The sequence below is a fragment of the Aquila chrysaetos genome, chromosome 12 (assembly GCF_900496995.4).
Source record: "Aquila chrysaetos chrysaetos chromosome 12, bAquChr1.4, whole genome shotgun sequence".
Lineage (NCBI taxonomy): Eukaryota > Metazoa > Chordata > Aves > Accipitriformes > Accipitridae > Aquila > Aquila chrysaetos.
The window spans coordinates 17,830,391-17,851,979 of NC_044015.1; the positions used below are offsets into that span (position 1 = coordinate 17,830,391).

Genomic DNA, 21,589 nt, shown 5'->3' on the forward strand with positions numbered 1-21,589 from the left:
GTGAAGGGAGAGAAAAGAAACAAGCTCCCATTGCTTCATGTACACTTGTGCTGTGGTAGCCATCGTCAGACAAAAATATGCTATGAACTCTCTCCCACCCACATACCTCAAGCTTCATGAAGCAACGGAGACTGTCATGTGGTGGCAAAGGCCAGATTATCATAATGTGGGTGTGATGTTTCTGCCCCAAAATACTCTCCTGCTTGTTGTCTTCTGAAGCTCCTTATTTGTACCTGCAAAGCAGGAATCTGCACAAATGGAGTAGTTAGGTGTCCAAGTGCTGTGTTTCCAGAGCCACCCACAGTTTGTCTGTGGGCAGAATGTGCTCTCTGTAGGTGGGAACATGTGTTTTTCAAGTACATGTTCTTTTGTTCCGCGCCCCCCCCCCCCCCCCCCCCCCGAGTGACATCTACCTCTGACTACATTTTTATTTAGTGTAGGATGTGTGGGACTATACTTCTTTCAAATTTCTCTTATGTGTTGCCTTGCCAAATCCTCAGCTTGTACAAATTGGCATAATTCCACTGAAATCAATAAAAGTATGTTGACTAAAACGAGCAGAGAATCTGAATTCATTAGTTAGCAGATCATGATCCACATGAACTTCTGGAATGATCTCCTGCAGTTGTTTTAGGGATGTACAGAGACCTTCTGAGCCTGGAGAGGCTACAAAGACTTACTTTAAGACATTCTTTAGGCCACAGCGGGCTGCTGTCTTTCAAGTACCTCTTATAAAGTACACTAAAGTGTCTTTTTTTCCTGTTGTCTTCTACAGTTACATCCTGATGTCTGTCTGAAAGTTCTTTTAGTTTTGGTATCCCTCTAGCACTTTGTGGCTTCCCAATTCTGCAGGACAGTGGATGCAGTAATTTCATCATGTCTGTTAGTGTGGTAACCAGTGGCACATTGATACTGAGACAGTGAGCTGGATGGCATTTAAATGTAAATCTATTGTCATGAACTTTAGGCTTATCATGGCTTGTTATTTTGAGGCAAACACAGTAATTGGCATGGGGTGTACTTTATGATAATTAGGAAGGTTTTACACATCAGATGGTGATGTTGACTTTTGAGGGAACCACCTGGACTCAGCTCTCACTAGCTAAAATTAGTATTTTTGTATTTCTTTTTGTTTCAGTGTTTCAAAATGCCTATAATAAAAATTTTAACTGTTTAGTCACTAAATAATAGATCCATGCAATCAATTAACTTAACATGATTATTGGGATAACTTGCCAATACCTATAGGTGACAGTGCAGTTTAGATAAATAGTTTGTATAGTGTGGTTTATCTTGAGTGCAAAGTGAAACTTCAGCTATGCAAAGTGCAACTTCGGCTATCTTAATGGCCAGGTGAATGTTACTTTCCAGCTCTCTTGCCTCTTTGGCTGATCTGGTATCTGAACCTTCTGAATGCTGGTATCCTAGAATTGTGGCATCTGGTCCATTTCAGTCTTGTTTTTCATCATAAAGACTTAGTGTGACATTTCTAATAGAGAAAATATTGATGATTAAAAAACCAAAAAACACTAAACAAAACACAACAACTTATATCATCGGGTCTCATGACAATCTATTTGCAAACTTAAGATAGGTTAAAGTGGCTTTATTAAAATATCATCAACATTTTTATGGCTAGCTTGGAAGCAGCTGTATCTCATGAAACAAAATTGGGAAAGGCCAGACTATATATCATTGGCATATATGGTAGCTGCAGAGCTAGGGGGCTTATTTCTGATGTGAAATAGCGACAAATTTTCAGTTGTAATTCATGGCTTGTGTGGATTAGAGTATCTGCCCCTGAAGCTTTCCCTAAATTTTTGGTATCAGTTCAGATCCAGACCTAGGAGGAGGAGATTATTTTTCATTCTAGTGACAATGTGAAGGCAGTCTCATAACCAGCAGATGTAGAAGTTGAGCAATTCTATCAGTTTTTTGATAAGCCACATCTGGAAGCTGTGCGATTTGAATACTTGCTCTGTTTCCTCCTCAGATCAATACTTCCATATATCTTTCCTTACATATATTGTCAGACATATTTGTGTATTCAATTTGTGATTGCTGGTTGTTATGAAGTGAAGGCTCTAACATGGCAATGTAAAATGCTGAGCTTGTAAATACACTTTGGATGAAAACAGCAGGAGATGGCAGTTAACCATTATACTTGCTACATGAACAAAGGAGGAGGATGCAATAATGTAAAATAGTGCTATCCTTTTACTTCTAATACATTACTTATTGGACAGTAGTTAAGTTCTGTAACTACCTTCCAGAAATTCTGTTTGCTTAAATTATATGACAGTATCTGCAATATCTCCCAATACTGACAAACGGCAAATGTTTTAATGGTTCTCTTATGCCTATGCACCTTGAAGATACACCTGGTTTACATAAGAGAGGGAACGTTTTTTAAGCTTATGAAAAACTTGCTGGTTTTGTATTTATTCTTTCTATGGCCCCTTTTGCAGTTTGTACTTTTAAAATAATGTGGGGGAAATGAAATACAATGGCAAGTTTAAATATTTTCTTACTAAATCATCATAGACTTCTGCTGGTATTCAAAGTTCATTCCTACTACTACTTGCTGCTGTGGTTTCTAAGTTTCAAAACCTTAGTGATTTTTTTGTGGGGGAGGAGGAGCTATATTTTGGGGGAAAAAAAACACAAAACAAAAACCAACTCTAAGTTAAAAAAAAATTGCAAGTGCTGCATTTCAAGGGGATGAAACAATCTATTTCAAACTAGGAAAGAACTTGTGGACACTTCTATATCTATGGAAATAATGTTAGATAAATTTAAATGTGTTAACTGTGTGGTGCCATTACAAATGCTATTTTTGGCTAAAAAGGATCAGTGCTTGCTTGTAAAATAAGGAGACATCAGACTATTTCAGCCAGCCTTGGCTGGGCTGTTTGGAATGTGGTCTGCATTTCTGGCACTTGCACTTAAGGAGGATGCACAGGAAGACTAAAAAAAAGAAAGAAAAGAAAATTATACAAACCTAAATAAAAGAAAGAGCAAGATATAAAAAATAATCCGGAGTGGGTGTCACCATGAAGTGCTTTAAAAAAAAAAAAAAGCTTTTTATTGTAACTCTGGCAAGGAACAAAGATAAACATCAAAAGAAAAGAAAAAAAGGGGGTGGTCAGCAAGAAAAACATGGTGTTCACATTAGGGAAAAGTCAGGATTACAGGAGCATGCTTTTTTTTTTTTTTTTTTCCCAGAAAGACACGTGATTGGACTCCAAGATCATCTAGATACTGCTTGCAGTTAAGCTATAGACTACTTCTATATTTAACTCTTTAACTTACTGTATGGCACTTCACCATCTGTAAAGCAAGAGATGTTAATGTGGTAGTGTTAGACTGTTCCAAAAAGCGAGTCTAACATATTCATCCTACCATGGTCCTCAATATCACAGACTATTTCTATCATAGGAATTCTGTGACTTGCAGTTTTAGAGATAAAACAGAAGTTATAGGCTTGATGCAGAAACTGTTGGGTTAGATGTTTTGACCCATCTTATACCAGAAGTCAGGAAAAAAAAAAAAAAAAGAACATTTAGAGTTAAGTAAAAACTTCAACAACTCCAAACCTTATAACAAGCCCTTAGTACTGTCTCTGCTCTCTTAAAGCACAGTATTGTGTGCACTGGGGAACAGCAACTGATCTCTCATGTATGGAAAGTATACTCCTTCTCCTCCTCTGCTGCTGTAAAACTAGTGCTCCTATTATGTCAAGGTCTATTGTGTTTACTGCAACTTTGATATGCTTGACCTAAAAATATTGCTGTGAGTGAATTATTTACAATGACACTGAGGAGCGATTTTCTAGAATGTCTCTATGGCCTGTGGGCATTGCACTGAGTACATATGGATTGTATTAACAAAAAACATGAAAATGACCATGAAACCTTTCCACATTATTTCACAGCTACTGTTACCAAAATGAGATTGTTTTGTGGCTTTACAGCATAAGGAAAGACATGTGTGAGCCAGCATCTCTTGTGGGGTGTGGAATAATGGTATTGTTTTGCCAATGAACATTCTGTAAATTACTAGTCTGTAGAAGTTGACTTTTAAGTTGTATGAAATATTATATATCTGTACACTAAGATGACATTTTTCTATCTCTGTATGAAAACATGTCACTTAAATCACTGATAAATTTTATACTAGGCACCATTAAAAGAGGCCAATGCTGTAGAGTCTCTTCAGAAACCAGTAAAAACTTGCAGTCCAGGTGAAAATATTTATTTTACATTGTGTAATGGGTGTGGACTATCTGTGCCTAGGTCAATGCTGACGGAGGCTTCTGCACTCTGTTCTAGTAGGATATGATATGAATTGTTGCTGTTTAGTGACTGTATGAAAAAAAAAATGATAGAAATCAGGGAAAAACATGTATTTTGAGGAAAAGTACTGCCTCAGAAAAAGATATAACTTTATCTCTTTCCTGCACTGGAATCTGTCCCCCCAGTACTAATCATTCAGACGTTATCAGTTAGCATAGAAAACATATATACGGAAACCACTCATGCTTCAGGATGCTGGTTCTTTCCAGTGTTGCGAAGTTCCAGAATTGTGTATTTTGATAAGTATTTTCTCTGTTAAAAATACATAACACAACTATAACCAGCATTAATAAATGTATTGCGGAAACAGGACCTGATTTTTATGTTCCAATAAGGAACCTTGATGCCTACTGTTGCAAGAATACACTAACTAAAACTTGATCTGAAATTTCTCCTTGATACAATACGTACCTTTGAGTCCTGCTTTTAATATTATCTTTATCCATCTGCAATATGTAAGTCAGTAGTAACTCAAGTTCCCATTTTTGTACAAATGAGTAAACTTAAAGATATAGGCTTATCTCTGAACAGTGTTGCTGAGAAGTCATACATCCATAGCAACCCTTCCTTTTAATACTTTACTCTGCTGTCTCTGACCACAACAGTATTCAGTGAGCAATAGACCCTGTGAATTCTTCTCTAGTAAATACTGCAATGAAAAAATATAATCTTCCCAAACATCAATTTTAAATAATGTCCAGACAATTCCAGGATTTAATTTGTTAGTGTGGTTATGTCTTTGAGGAACTGGTTTTTTTTTTTTTTTTTTTTTTTTTTTTTTTTTTTTTTTTTTTTTTTTTCCCCTACAAATATCAGTCTTGCATATGATTGAGGACCAATCTCTTTCAGGATTGAAATATTTTTTTTATCCTTTAAAGTAGACTGGTAACATAAAGTTCAAGAAGCAACTACAGATGTATCCTCCCATGATAGCCTTGATGCTTGTATCCTGTTTGGTTGCTACATGGTGAAACATGGATAAAACAGGCAAGTACAGTACACAAGACAGCAGTTGTGTAACTGATGTGCTGAGGAATCTTTGTAAATATTCAGACTAAAGTACTGTTAATGGACACCCCCCCCCCCCCCCCCCCATTATGAGGAAGCACAATATGAACGCTGTGCGATTACCTAACTTTTGGAAGCAACTCCTACCGCAGAATATCTGAGTTGCACTAAGTCTAAAGGCTGAACTTACCTTGGATGACAATGTGATGTGAGAAAAGTAGATGGGTCCTTCAGTGTGTTTTATCAGGTTAATAAAGGGTTGTAAGGAAATAAGGACAAAGTTGTTCTGAGCTTTATTTACACTTTTATTTTCTTATCATCAGCAATACCAAGAGTATGACATAGATACCCAAAGCTTACAGTAATTTTACAATTTTACTGTTCTATTATTATTTCTGGATATACATTTCTGTCATCTTTCAGATTCCTAAAAAAAGTCAAATGTAATAGTATTTGCTGTCTAATAGTATTTATTTAGGTGCTTAAAATCAGTTTCATGTAAAACTAATTAATCTTTTATTTGATATAACATTTTTATCTGTATCTTTGAACTCTGGCTTCCATTTGTATTTGTAGTGAAAATTATAGAAGAAATTTTTTAACTATTCCACAGTGCCTAGTTAAAATGAGATTTAAATATTCATTCCTCTTATGCTCAGAATCCTTAGGAGTGGATATACACAAAGTTCCCTGTACTGTTATTTATTTCCACATACATACTGAATAAGAATTTCCATGATTTTGGTGATGTTGAACCCTGGGAGGACAATATTCTGGAAAAAGGCAGTGATTTATTTTTTTCCTAGTCAGCTAAGTTAAACACACTTAAAAACAAACAAGCAAAAAGTGAATATCCCCAACTGTTTTTTTGACCAGAAAAATGTAGCCTATAAGAAGTGTTTGCTTCTCACTACTGCTTTCAGAGCTGATGTTCCTCTCGACGGCAACAGTAAAATGTGGGGCCACAGTTGCATTCATTGTTCAGTGAGCTTGTCCACATAGTTAAACCCACCGACAGCAATGAATGTTGATTGTGACCTTTTTTGTAAAGCTTGGCAGGTGGGGGAGAAACATCATGTGGTGGCTAGGTTGCTATCTTCAGTGTTAAGGCCTGAAAGCATGAAGTAAGGAGGAGGATGGTTAGCTGGAGGGTACAATCAACGGTCGATGGTTTTCACTTTAATTCCAAACTCACCGACAGCGTTGAATGTTCACTGAAGCAACCACTACAACAGAACTCCATTGACTTGACAGCATCCTCAAATGCCTGAAAGGAGGGGGGGGGGGGGAATCAAAATTCACACAATGATTTTAATACAGATGATGCAACTTCAGTTATTTTTCTCTTACCGACACCAACACCGTTCTCTGCCCATCCTATTTCAGTCTTTGTGCAAGGAGCTGGCAGTTTTTCAAACTTCTTTCTATGAAAAGAAAAGATATTTCAGTTTTTCAGGCTTCAACAACATAGGTTGGAGATTCAGTCAAGTGGATTAATATTTTCTGTTATTTCACAAAACTGAACTTCATAGCAAACCACAACACAAGATCCCATATATATGAACAGAGCTGGCTAAGAGTTTTATGAATCAGGTTTGCCAATTATAGATTGCCCAACTGAGTAAAATTTCTTCTGCTGACATGGTTCAAATGGATTTAAACTTGCTTAGCACTGATGAAAACTACATTTTCTTTTAAGAAGGCTTAATTTCTCAATAAATGTCTTAGAGACAGAGGGCCTTTTTCCCTTACAAATTGTCATACATGCAGAACATGTTATGACAGTTTTCAGGAGAAAAAAAGTGAATGTACACCAAGGCTTGATGACCTAAATTTCTTTTCATATATTTTTTAGGTAGCAGCATGCTGTCCATATCCAGAACTTGATCATCACACAGTAAAGTGCTTATTCTAAAAAATTTCCCTAGTAGCACAACACTTTTTTCCTAATCTGAGCTTTCCAACTCAATTGCCCTCATTCTTAATATAAATAAAAATTAAAATAAATATGTAGGGTTGCAATTTTTGTGTTGTAGGGGAAGGGCTTTTAGAGATGGGATCAGAAGCCAAAACATGGTAACCTAGGAATTTTACCTTAATTGCATTTGTTATCAGAGTTCTCCTGCAGAAGGTGGTCTCACAGCTCAGCTGGTCTGAATTCTCTTTTGCTAGGTCCACTCAGCTTGCTGCACTGAAATTGTGACTGATCCATTGGCTTCTATGAATTGTTGTTTACCCTGTCCTTTGGTAAAAGATGTCTTATACTCTTTCTAATCTGTTTCTGCTTATTTAAAAAATCTTTATAAATGTTGGGGTTTTTTCTTAAACTTGTTTGTACTTGCGTGAAGGGAATCAGCACCAAAAAGCTGCAGGTCATAAGTGTGCTGCCTGTATCTTTTGTAAACAAACACCATGACAAGGACTTTGTCCTAGCTGTTTCTGTCAACTAATTGCTCTGCATGTAGAGGTATTTATTATGTCATTTAACTCACCTGTATTTTCTATCAAATATATCTAAAGGACAGAGTCATTAATATAGCCTATTGGAGAACTATACAAGAATGGAATCAACTAATTTTCTCCTTTATGGTAGATTAGATGGGTTTTATTTAGGAAGGCCATTGTGATTATGAATATATCTAGATTCTAACCAAATGTGGCAGTCAACCTTCCCCCCGCCACCCACCCACCCTGATACAGCAGAATGGGATATTTGCTGCTAATACTTTAGCTCTGAAGTTTGATTTTATTTTTTTTTTTTTCCCTCCATTTATTTGTACTGGCTTTTCTACAGTTTAATTCCATAGATGTTATGAAAGGAGTTCCTTACACTAGCATGAGTGATGAAAGAATAAGGCTCTCCAACTCAGTAGTCTTTTGTGCATCTGTTCAATGTTGTTCTGGCCAAATGAATAGACTTTATGGTTTAGGGTCGCTCATATTTAACATCTGCCCTATTATAAGCTTTCTTTCTGTACACCATTTCTTTCAGTACTTACTCCTATATTCTTATTCCCTCCTTCCATCTGTCACTTCATATTTCAATATGGGGTCTTGCCTGGCTGATACCTGGCAGTTAGGATGTGGTGTAGGGGAAGGAGAGGAGCTATGTAGAACTTGTGGCTGGGTGGATTGCATCTTAGAAGGAATTGCTTTCACAGGTTATTATTCCCTCCCCACCCCCCATAATGGAAAAAACTCAGTATTTCCTTGGTTACCTAGCCTCTGTTGAAATGGGCTGAAACTTATGAGTCCAAAACCACAAAAAAGTATTTCTGAGCTCTAGCCCTGATTCCTTATGTGTGTAGGTTATGCAGGGTAAAAATGCTTTCATCTTCTCTCATCTGGTTTTCATCTTTTTAAAATCCCTTACTGGGCTTAGCTAGCTGTTACAAATGCCAGCTTTATTTTAAACTTTATTTCAGATCTGCAGGCTTATGTGAACATTCAGATTGGATGTGGTGGGTTTTTTTGGGTTTTTTTGGTTTTTTTTTTTTTTTATTTAAGGTTAGTAGGTCATAAATAAACCAAAGAGTTTTCCTTGCTATGAGCAATAGGGTCATGGTGTACATGAAATACCACTTTAAAAAAATTGGAACCTAACATGGATTGACAGAGGTACATGAGGAAGTAGTTCATTGTGTCGCTGTAAAGGCCATAGGGATTTGGACTGCTAGAGCTGCCTGTCTTAGGAATAGATTAGATATCTTGTCTGATGACCTGTGCTTAATTTAAGTGACTGCGTTTGCCAGTCCTTCCAGAGGGCAACTGTGTGAAGTAGAGCATCTCATCTTCAGTCTCCAGTCCTTTTCCTCCTCTTGATGGACTGACCTAAATTGAAGATATGGGTGTTGTGCTGCACAAACAGACAACTACTTCATTGCTATGTGAGCTGCATCTTCGGTTCTAATTAGCTTTTCCTTTTTGACCTTGATATCTTGAATCAAAAGACTAATGTTCAATTTCATTGTACTGGTTAATACTGACAACTGTTACACAGTAAACTCAAGTTTAACAGCTACCTTATGTAAAACAATAACAAAAGCTCCCTCTTCCTACTTAGAAATGGTGGCTGGAGCTGTGAAGTACTATTCTGCCCTGCTTATTGCCCCACCTCTTCCATTCTTCCTTCTCCCTCCCCCACATAAATGTTCGATGAAATATAAATGGTATATGTCAGATAGGTCTGGCTTGCAGGCTACTTGCAGCAGCTGGCTTAGTACTTTTAATGATAAACTGCTTGTACAGCAGTGAGATTGCTTAGGACAAATACTTTGTGAATACACAGACCTCAGGTTTTGGGGGTTTCTTATGATGTTAGATAATTTCCCTAATGATGCATTAAAACAGTTTATTCAGATTGTACACTGATTAAAATAGTGAGTTAACATTTATATGATAGATACTCTGCATGGCTTACAGCATCTTTTTTCTTTTGCTGGCATTCAAGTGTTACTGGAAGGTGGAGTTAAGACTTTTGAAAGCATATATTCATTTGTATAAAAGGAAGACAGCAGAACAATAGTGTTAATACTCATATTGCAAAGTTATCTCAGGGATACAGTTGTTGGCTACACTTCCACATCCCTTTTGCCCTCTCCCACAGTCTAACAGGCTTCCAGTTATACACTCGGGGACAGGAAGAAATGCAATGCATGGATGTATTTTTAATTGTGTTGCAAAAGTGAATTCCAGTGGCAGTGTCTAAAAATGGTACTAACACACTTGGGATCAGATTCTCAGCTAGTGTAAACTGACACAGCTCCATTGACGTCAGTGGCATCTGTATTTACACCAGCTGGCACCTGGATGCTCATCTGGAAAAAAAAGTTAAGTAGAATGATCAGTTATCAGTTCTTATCACCTTTTTTATTGTGTTGTGTGTTCATCTTTTTTATTAAACCTTTCTCAAATGACAAATTTTCATGTTGTATTGACATTTTACCTGCAATAAATTAGCAGTAAGACTAAATCTCAGTAAGTACTGACACTGCTGTGCTTCCACCAAAAGGAATTAAATTCAGATGACTCTATAGAGGTTCAGTTTATTCTTGGATGGCTTTGAGTTATATGCTGAAAGAAAAAACTGTGCAGCTATCAAGAGGAAGTCCTTTTTTCTGACCAAGTGAAAAGTGTTCATTTCTTCTGTGGTCTTAAAAACTGCAAGAACAGAATCCAATAACCTTCATTGTAATCTCCCTGTATTCTACAAACACTAACTGCAGCTGTTTCTACAGTGTGTTGGAGTATAGCATTGGCTCCTAATTACTAATGCAGTAATTCTAAGGCCAATGTTTTTCAAGAAATCCAACTAGACAATCACAATGTTTTCATGTTGCCTTCAACCTATGGAAACATCTTTGTAAACGCCTGCTGGAAAAAAGATCTTTTAGGGAATATTTCAACACTTACTGGAGTACAGCTGTCTCTGGAGAAAAGTAGCAGCTGCATAACATCTTGAAGCACTAGTGCATGCCAGCCTGAGACAGGAGGGAAAATTGTGATTGCCTTCTCCATTCTACAAGGCTGCTTTTCTTCTACATTACAGTATGAAGAAATCTAAAGTTATGCAGAATCATCCTGGTTCTCGCTCATGAAATAAGAGGGGGAAAATACCTCGGCACACCAGAAAACACTTTTTGAGGTGAAATAATAACCACAAGACTTTTTTTAAACTAAATCAAAATTTGTTTGACAGGCATAGCCATCACAGAGCAATCTGCAGTTCATTGAGTCCTATCAGAGTTCTGCTGGCCTGGAAACCAGGACTTCTCCCAGGTATGCTGGTTCATGTGTTTGTAGCCTTTGACTAAGTTTTTTAGTAAGTCTGCTGTCCAAAAATTGACTGTGCTTTTGAAATTAAACCCATTGGATAATATTACTTGTCTACAACACAGGCTATGAGGTGGGATCCTGATTAGCCAAGCTAATTTATGAACAGAACAAATGTGAGGAGCAGCAATGATATTAGTTTAACCAAATATTTGATTGCACTTCCAGAAATATTTTAACTGCAAAGTTCTAAACTATGCTTTGCCCATTAGAATTTTACCTGATTAGTATTTTGTTAAATTTTGATATTAAAGACAGTTCCAAAACAAAATTTAATGTAAAAATACCCAAGGCAATACTGGCTTTTTGCTTACTGCTTTAGACTTATTGTACCTCAATCAATACAAATTGTTACTCTAATTTAACAAATCATAGTTGCATTCATGTGTCCTAAACAGACTTTTATAACTCACCTATTGAGCCTCACTCTGCAATTTATTACTTCATGTTGCTAGTCCTGTTTGAATTGTAAGAGCTTTTCCAACATACAGGATTGTGGCACTGGACCTATAAGCTTTGCTTTTTATTTCAAGCCAAGAAATTGCTGAATAAATTTGAATACTGCCTGCAGTTTCCCAGCATTTTGGATGACAATTCTCCACTCTTTGTTACTAGAACGCATTACTATTTGTGGAAGATATGCACATATTTCAGTGTCCATAAATCATATGCAAACATCTGTTCTTTAGATCAGTAGATGGAGTATGGTAACTGCTTTTTACATTAATATCCATGAAGTAATGCTCACCTACTGACACTATGCTTAAACTTTAATATTTTAGTAAATATTTCAGTAATTTAACTTTTCAGGCAATGTAAGTCAAAACAGTAGAAATTGCAAATGGACTGGCATAGAGTTCTGTGTGGCCTGTACCCAAAAAATGTCAAACAGAAGTTGTACAATAGAGGGGATAAATATTAAGAGCAACATGATCAACTTGGCTGAAACAGAAGAGGTTCTGTTAGTAATTCTCTGTACTCATTACTGCCTTTGAAGGGAATTTCTTATCCCCCCCCCCCCCCCCTTCCTGTGATAGCCTTAAACAGGCATCCCTTTCTTATTTGATGAATCTGGATTGTGTGGAACAGTCTACATTTTTGTCTTAGTAGTATGATCTATTTCCCATGCGATCCTGCAGGCAAGATTCTAAGGCCAATAACTGTGAAGCTGTGCCCAGAAAACATATGGTACATGTGGAAACCAAGACTGTGTACAAGTTAAAATGTAAGATGTGGGAAAGACAATATTGTATGATGGGTTGGGTGCTGGATGGAAAGGCAGAGGATAAGAGTTTTCTCATTCTGTCTGTCTTCAATCTCAGTGTTAGTATTTTTACATGAAGTGTTTTTAGTGATAGTGAAGAATCTTCAGAAAGTATCTTGTTTAGTGTTTGTCAAGCATTTATTTGGTTGTCATATGTACCAAGACTGTGGATTCATTGGTTGTTTTCCAACATCTCTTTTGTCTTTGTATTTATTTTATGGGAATGGAGACTTGATATTTTGAGGCTGGACTTATAAATGTCAGCATAGCAACTGACTTTTCATAGAATGAAAGTATGTATAAAAATGGAGGGTAAAAATATTCTATATTTCTAAATGCTATTGAATCCTACTGTAGTCAAATGTTAGACAATACATTGCAGTTCTTTACCTGCAGAAAATGGGCTGATTAGTTTTAACTTGCCTACTAATCCTCTTGGTTTTAAAAAAAGGAAACTGCTTCAGAATGAATGGGGATCCCCAGCTTAGCATTTCTGGAGTATTTCAGTACAGTTTGTATGTTGTCTTTTAGGTTCTTCGTAATGACTATACAAAATACATATATTCAGAAAAACATGTTCGGGGGCTTTTAAAACAATTTAATTTGTGCATTTGATTTTAAATTATTTTATAGAAGTTACCAGAAAAAGGTGCTGTTTGAGTGCAATTTAGCTTAGAGATTCTCTGTGTCTCTGTATCTAACTGCCAGAGCAGAGTACAGTAGCAACTGGCTTTAATACCCCATCCCCCTCTTCTTTCTGAGTCACCATAGGAATGGACTGCAAGAATTACCAAATTCAAATAATTATGGTCCTGCTGCACAAAGTTTCTTTTGATCAAGAGCAAGTAATTTGAACCCTAATGTTTAGTGGGTAATACTTACAGCCTCATAAAAGTGTAGTGATGGCTGATATCTCATAGTGCTTTGAACATGTAAAGTGCTATATAAACAATATAGGGCTATTGCACACAACTCGAGCTATTAGCATTTGAGGCACAGTGCCCCAGGCCCTTAGAGGGGAAATCACATCTTCCCTGGAAAAGAGGCACCTTTTTGAGTTCTGTCTGCTTCCAGATTAAGTATCAGGACCTTTCTAGGTAGCATGTAGGTATGTTTTTTTCAAATACTGTGTTTATTACACAGGACTGGACAGTAACTAAAGGCAGACAGCATTCAGTTAGAGCTGCAGTTCTGAAAATGTAAGGATGGTAAATCATTGCTTGTTTGCATTATTTCCTTTGCTATAATTATATTTTGGCAATCTTGCATTTTTTCCTCTGAAATTTCTGCATGCAAATCTATTTCTTGCTAACATACTCAGTATTTTTCATGTGTAATTTGAAACAGATGAGAGATTATGCTTCATCTTCCTAAAAATATGACTATACAGAAGTTAGACCACAAATGCAATTTTAAGAGTATGTTGAACACTCCATAGGTGTCTGTGTAAATGGTGAAATCTTGTTCTTAAGATAACAATACAAGTTAAGAATAGTAGAGGGGCACTTGCTAAATAGCTGATGTAACATCTGTCTCTTAGAGCAGAGGGTACTGCTCAGATGGGAACAAAGTTTTCGTAGGATAGGTGGAATTGCCTGATATTTGTTTTGTTTTGACTCTCCATCACATATTCTGTATGCTCTGATAAATAAAGGTTACTGCTTAGGACCCACAAGACATGCCTATATTGCAATCACTACAATGTGCAGTCTTGGGTAGTAGAAAGGCTTATGGATATCTTCAGGGAGAAGAGGAAATTCCTTGAAATCTTTTTATGCCAGTCATTACTCCAGTTTAAAAACAAAAGTTTTCAGTCCAGAGTTGGCAAAACATCCTTTTTGCCTTTTGATGGTGTAACTTCTTATTTGCAACAGTAGAGACCATTCTAAAGAATTGCATTTTTCTTCTTGCTTTTTTTTAGTGACTTGAGCCAAGCTTTTAGGCATGTTAATCATGTAAACAAGTTCTGGATTTTTGTTACTGTTATCTAGGAACAACCATTCAAAACAAATATGCTATTGACTCAACCCTACAAAGCTCTGAACAGAGAATAAACTCAGACTTTGAAGGACTGGGCACACAGTTTAAATATTTAGCATAGCAAAACCCATTGCAGTACAACCACTTGTACCGGATCCAATGATTTACAGCACAAATGCAAAGCATAATCCTGTGTATTCAGGGAGCAAATGCCTAGTTTGTTTACTGTTACTGACCAACACACACAAACTACTTAATTTCTGCCCTGGCAAACGTATTTTTAAGTAATATATTCTTCTGAACAAAATAGCCCACAAATAGATAAAAGAATGCAGGAACTGTTATAAAAGTCTTATCTCTATTGTTGAAAAATGGTGCACCGTTAATGTTTTTAATCTGCCTGTATTTTTGTGGCTCTCAACATCCTCCTCCTTCTCCCTGTTGAGCTCAGCTGCCCTTTGAAAAGCTCTTTGTGCTCCAGTGACCACTTTAAACTTTCTATTGACAAAATTAAGCTGGACTCCTAATTTAGTTTTCCAACAGAAAGTGCAAGTTGAAAGTGGTCATTGGCCCAAAAACCTATGGTTAGAGCAAAGATGATTTTATTGGGAAGGGGGAGTGATGTTTTGTCTCCTTTTCTCTGTCCTTCAATCCCCTTCTGCTAATTTCTTATAACCCTCTTGCTTCCTCCCACCTCCCAGAGTCCCAGGAAAATGTGGTTCCTACATCCCTTCCTGAAGTTTCCCTTTTCCAGCCCCACAGCAGTGAGGTTTCCCTTTTTGCAGCCATCTGCTGCAGTAAGGAAGCATAGGCCAGGAAATAATGTTTGGTACCTCAATTGAAACTGGTTTGTGAATCCAAATTCTGCCTCTTAAAACTGTGGGAAGACCGATTGGGAGATTGGCAATGAAGTAAATGAGTGAATGGGATGAGGGAAAGTGTGTATACCCAAAGTAAGCAGGGATTATTAAACCATTCCCTCTGCTTCATGTACGTTTATGTGTATTTTAAAAATACATGTTACCACACATGCAGACACAGTTTAATGTGATGGAAGAAAGGGAAATGTCTCTTCCTTTTGGAGATTTAAGGGGATCAGATTTGTACGTCTGTAACATTCAGAAGGCTCAAACATAATCAAAATGTATTTCTACACAACTGGGTCTTACTTTTCCACAGTACCTGACACATTTAAACACCCAACCTGTAATGAATTAATAGCTTTTGGAGTAAGTAGATGGCATTTTATGCAATCAGCACCTTCTCTAAAAATCTCTAGAGATCTGCTATTACTATCTCAGTAACCACTCTTAATCAACAAATCATAATCTGAACAATCATAGGTGACATTGGCTATTCTGAGAAGTTTTGCTTCTGCATCAATACCTCCCTGGATTTATAAAACCTTTCTTGTTGGGTACCTACCAATTTTCTTGCTAAGGGTAATCAGGGAGTTTGAGGCTTACAGGTTAAAATTTCTGTGCTGCTTAAAGGTGTTATGTTTGTATTTTTCTTTAGAAAAATCTGGATGAAATTCCATTCAGTGGGAAGGCTCCCTCACTTAAGTCCTATGGTAACTCTATACTCTGAACACCTAATGCAGAGACATTATGCTGGCTTTTAGCAGATAGGGTGAATTTCATTCTTAGTGAATATGACCCAGGTGCTAAAAAGCTATAGCTGAAAGTGCTAGGTTAAAAGCACAAGTCAGCTAGGTACATAAATATTACATGGCTATATCTTTAATGGGTTCCTGTTGTAGACTTGCTTTGTTTAAAGATTTCCATAACCCTGCTGATTTATTGCATCTTTTCTAGAAGTATACTGTTAGCAGGAAACTCAGTTGAAGCACTTTCAATCATGTTGGAGGATCATTATACTTTCAGCTGAATAACTAATTAGTTGCAAGAAATTAACCACTGCTGTTTAGCACAAAAACACTTCCAAGAAGGGCTTTCATTTTTGTTGTGGAAAATGACCTCAGGCACTCAAGGAGGTGGGCAGAAGGGAGAAATAATGATCCTGCTGTCTTTTAATATAACTTTTGTTTTCAATTCAACCTGATAACTAGCATGCAGCATAGCTGTCTGAATAGGGCACTGCACTTGGACTTGGGATAAATATGTCCTAATCTTGCTGGTCCCATGGATCTGATGGCTGACCTCATCCCATTGATTGAAACTGGTTTAAGGTTCCAAATACTGCCCCTTGAGGCTGTGGAAGACAGAATATGAGACTGAGGAAGAAATAAATTAGTGAACAGGATGGAAGGAATAATAAATATGACTAAAGAAAGGATATAACCAGTCTGTTCATGTCTCTGGAACTTGTATTTCTTGTTGTGAAATGTGGAGCATGCTTAAATGGTGTATGAGGGTCTAGTCTGAGTGTCTTGCATAAGAATTCAGTATTATTGTCATGTGTTGTTCACAGCACTGCTAATATAATGTAAGACACAGTGAAGTGAGGAAGGAGAATAAAAGAATAAAAAAGCAGCTAAAATACTTAGCAATTTGCCTCACCTCTCCTAGAGTAAAAACTGGAAGGAAATTGCAGACAAATGGTTTGAGAGATCTAGATTTTTCTCTAATATATAAAATCCATCTAAAGAGGCAATAACAGTGACAAATCCTGGTCCATTTTTTCTCTGGAACTGCAATTTCACCCCTGCTATTTGAGAAATACACATGTGAAATATATTTTTAAATTCTAAAATAATCACTTATGATGCATATATGAATCAGTCATCTCCTATCTATTGCAGAAGCAGTGAATTCTTCAAGTATTTAGAGAAAGAGAAGTATCATCCAGTAATGTGAGGGCAAAGGGGAGGGGAAGCTTATTGGTATTTCTTGCTCTCCCCTTCCTTCTCTCTACCCACACTTGCAAGATTATAAAGTTAAGTCTTCAATATATGTATCTGAGATGTGGTGATGCAGAAGTGCTGGGAATTATTCAGTGCAAAAAGGGAGTGGGCTAGTGTAGTCATGACAAACTGCTCCTGAATATCAAAAATAAGGGTAGCACTACCCTGTTCCTGTAATATTTTTAACACTTTTCCCCTCTCTGTTCTTTGTCTTCTTTCCAGTGCTTACTCTCAAACACCTATTTTGGGTACCTAAAGGTTAGGATCAGAATCTCATTCAGCTGTTTATGATTATATTGCATTACTGGCATAGTGTGTCTTCTGAAAATATTCACATAAACCCAGTACTTCTTGTTGGATGTGGGTTCCCCCCCCCCCCCCCCTTTTTTTTTTTTTTTTGGCTAAGTTTACAACTTCTTTTATTGGCACATGAGAATACAGGAGAGAGGAAGGTCACATCTGACTTCTGGCGGGGGGCGGGGGGGGGGTTGCATATGTGTACGCCAGGAAATCTAACTTCATGTGGAAGAAAACAGCAGAGCTGCCCTCTAGAAAGAGGACATGAGCAATGCCATACCTTCAATCAAACCCATGACAGCATTTTTCTTGAGGAGCTACGGGGCAGATAATTTCAGATTGGGCATGCTGCCACTAAAACAAATTGACACAAACATAGGCAGCCCAAGAGCTTGTGTGTCTGCATGTGTGTGTTTACACATATGCAAGTCACTCTGCTTCAGGATAGCTGTGCATAAGAACTTATTAGGAAAAAGGAAGGGAGAAGGGTTTAGTGAAGTTCTTTACTCCTTTCTAGAAAATGACCTACCAAGCTTTTTAAAACAGTATGTTACCCTGAAACTGCATGCAGGGAATTTCAAAAGCACCAAGGGATTTTAAAAGATCCCCTCCCTTGACACTCAGTGGAATTTCTGCTAAAAATTCCAGTGCTTTCTTTCATGCATCACTGAAAAGTGCAATCTGAGTACAGGAATATCACAGAAATGTGTTAAGTTCAATGTAATGTATCGTTCAGATTAACACTATGTAATAGCCTAAAATTCTTTAGTTCTAATACCTGTGGCTCATTCGAACTATGTAGACACACTTTGTAGTCATTAAAATTGAATAAAAAACCAGTAACAGACACCCAAGTTATAGGCTGTTGACAGATGTCTCAATTTTTCTTTCCACTTTACGAACGTGTTCTGTTTGTTCCCATTACCTAATTTTGCTTTACTTGCTCTTCCATTTTGATCTGTAAGTGAGCTTAATGTGTCTTCAAATAACAGGTGCTGACTTTGAGAGTAGTTTCAAACTTCAGTTTGGACTTCTGCCTGCAGTTCAGATTGGGTTTGTTTGAATTCTTACTCAGATTTAAATCTTGAAATTCCTTCCCACTTGGATACTCTTATTCATGCCACACCAAATATTGACTTGCTAATGTTCAGACATCAGCAGTCCCTATGCTGTGGAAATCAAAAGAAGTGGAAAATGTGCAGTCTAAAGAAACCTAAATATCTAGGGAGAAAAGAATGTAAAACTCTTTAAAGGAAAAACTTTGAAATAAAATTAAAACAAATAAGCAACTATGTCTCCCTTGCATTTACACTTCAGTTATTGGATGAAATCACAATGGCTAGTCATGAATGAATCAACAGCAGAATAACCCTAGACCTTTTTACTGAGAAAATGTGTCCACACAGACTGAGTATGTTAAGACAAGACACTGAAGGACAGGCAGAGAAATATAATTTTAAGTGGATTATAGGAAAAGGCATGTAACTATGTTCCATTCTTTCTATTAGTAAACTCCTATTTATTAGTTGTGTGTAAACATAGCTAATTTTTTATTTCAGTAGCTGTGCATGCATGTAGTTGAAAAGACCAAGTAAATGAGAAAGTGGGTTGGGTTGGTCATGCATTTGAGAATCCTTGCTTTGATTGGGCCTACGCTGAGTAAACCAAATGGGAAGGGAGTAGCTCCTAAAGTGCATTCCAGGTGATTTCAGACAAATGGAAAGAAAATTTCACTGTGTGAATTGAAAAAAAGGTTCTGAATTGGAGAGAGTATGCTTGCTTGTCTGGTATAGTCCAGTAAGACTTTTTTTTCCCTTCCCCACCCTTTCCTCCTCTACTGAGGATATAAGCCAACCTTATTTGTTTTCCTTTCTGATTTCCTAAGGGGTAAGTATGTAAACATGTCTTTATGCTGATAAGTAAATATGTTTCTGCAAAATTTTACAGTGCACAAGCATTCAAAGTTTGTACTTTTCATCAATTGATTTAATTTTAACATTCAGCAATGAAACATGGCTGCTTTTCTCAAATTGTCAGCAATTTTGCATACGGAACTAGTGGTGATGAATTAGTTTCTATAGTTCAAAACTCCTTATAAGTGTAGTGAATGAGTATAAATTCACTATCTTTATAATTACAAAGACTCGTTGAAATTTTACAATTCTGAGTGGAAATAGGGATAGTTTTACTGGTCAAAAAAAAAAAAATTGTACTTTGCAGATTATACCATGTCTCATGAAGAATAAGAATTAACAGTCTTTCTTGCATTATGGCTTCTCTGTGCCTAACATGTTTGATATATATTATAGATGTTTGTCAGAGATGCATAGTCAGAAGCTGAATGATGAACAAGGTCTGCGTTCTCTTGGCTTCGGCATTTTGCCCAGGACTTTTTTTCCCTACTCTCTTTATTTAAAAAAAAAAAGAAAAAACTAATGTAGTCTTGGAGCTTAGGACATACTCTTTCTCATTCCTTCTTGTGCTGTTTTGAGCCTTTGTATAGCACTAGTATCAGCTATTCAATCAGCATCTTTGAAAAGCACCTACCAGGCTGCCAGATTCCTGATGCAGAGAAGCTACATGGTGCCAGAAATCAGTCACTCTGTGCTAAATATTGCTGCTTGCTCCACTCCCTGTTTCTCAGTCTGTAGCAGTCTAATCTTCTGTTCTTCAGTGGAAAGATGGTAGGATTTAAAAATGCCATCTGAAGTTGCTGTTACTTAACAAATGTCTTGCCATCCTGTATGGTTAAGGAGTTAAACTGGTCTCTGGTCTCAAATGGTAGCAAGGTCCTATTTTGTTTCCTTTTGGTATATTATCTTAGATGGAATGCCTTTATGCTCAGCTATTGTGGTATTTGTCATTCAGTTCTTCACTTGCCAAGACTTAAGTTTAGTGAATTTAGAAATTCTTCTATTTTAAACAAGGTGTTTTGCTGCCAGTCAAGTCTAAATATCAACATCAAACTGCCTTGCACATGCACAGAATGCCAACCAGCAGATTAGCTGTAAAGCAGTTAAGCTGCCCCCAGCTTTCACCACCCAGATCATGTCTGTATAGAGCTGTCATACTGAAAACTAAAATGGTGTAATATTAAAACTAAAATCAGAAAAAGTAATGCTGAAGCTAATGTGCAAAGAAATCCTTTCACAATTGTACATGCATCTTTATGGCATTTCCAGGTTTTATAAAATCCAGGGACGTTCCCAAAAATACCAAGAACCATCTGATAGTATAAGAAAGAACAAAATAATTTTTCCAATCATACTTAGAATATGCAAATAATTTTTAGTAGGCATTTAAAACAATCATTACAAAATTAGCCTAGTGTAAACCCAATCAAGCTGCATTATTTTGCTTAAATATGTTCCACAGCTGGCTTAGGTGCTTAACTACCACATAGTAGCTAAATTCAAAATCTGAATCCTCAAAACACCCTATTCAGTGCTTGTCTCGCTATGGATGTGCCCAAAGCTCCTGGCCACCAAAATATCTGCCAGATGAATTCCCTGTTGCTTAGGCCAGGCTGGTGCTGAGCACCCCTCTGCAGAAGTGCCCTGCTGGCCTCACTTCAACATGTCTTCCACAACAGGCTGAAGAAGCACGTGGTTTCCCCTGTCCTTTCTGTTCCTATGAGCAGTCACTGGAGCAAATTCTAAAGACAAGGGAGGAGGTTGGTGTTTCAGTTACCAACCTGTAGCTAAGCATATTCTCTATTGCCAACTGAATATTTAACTGCTCTTTGCAAATTGTGAAAGCTTATTGAGGAGGCATCAGAATAACTGGTTGTAGGTAATGGGGAGATTTGGGTTCAAAATCCCATCGGTAAAGCTGGAATTTCAATCAAGGTCTTCCATGTTCTGGGTGGGTAAGCTATTCCTTGAGAAGGAGGCAGTAAAGTGCCTGCTCCTCTGTCAGTTGGGAGAGCAGTGTTTTCAGGGCTAAAATCCAGGACAGAGTTCCTGGTCATATTGCTGTAATGGCAGC

General features: G+C 37.2%; 1 long non-coding RNA gene across 11 annotated transcripts in view; it reads right to left on the reverse strand.

The window, feature by feature from the left end:
- Window positions 1–5,655: 5,655 nt before the first annotated feature.
- LOC115349001 overlaps window positions 5,656–21,589 on the reverse strand; it is a 65,327-nt gene continuing 49,393 nt past the window's right edge. For 7 of the 11 annotated variants that reach the window (XR_003925987.2, XR_003925985.2, XR_003925990.2 and 4 more), the window contains one exon: window positions 5,656–10,180. This is a non-coding gene — a long non-coding RNA (uncharacterized LOC115349001). Of the gene's footprint in view, window positions 10,181–10,775; window positions 10,844–21,589 lie in introns of all 11 variants that reach the window. The other 4 variants (XR_003925994.2, XR_003925986.2, XR_003925991.2 and 1 more) reach the window with 4 other exon arrangements.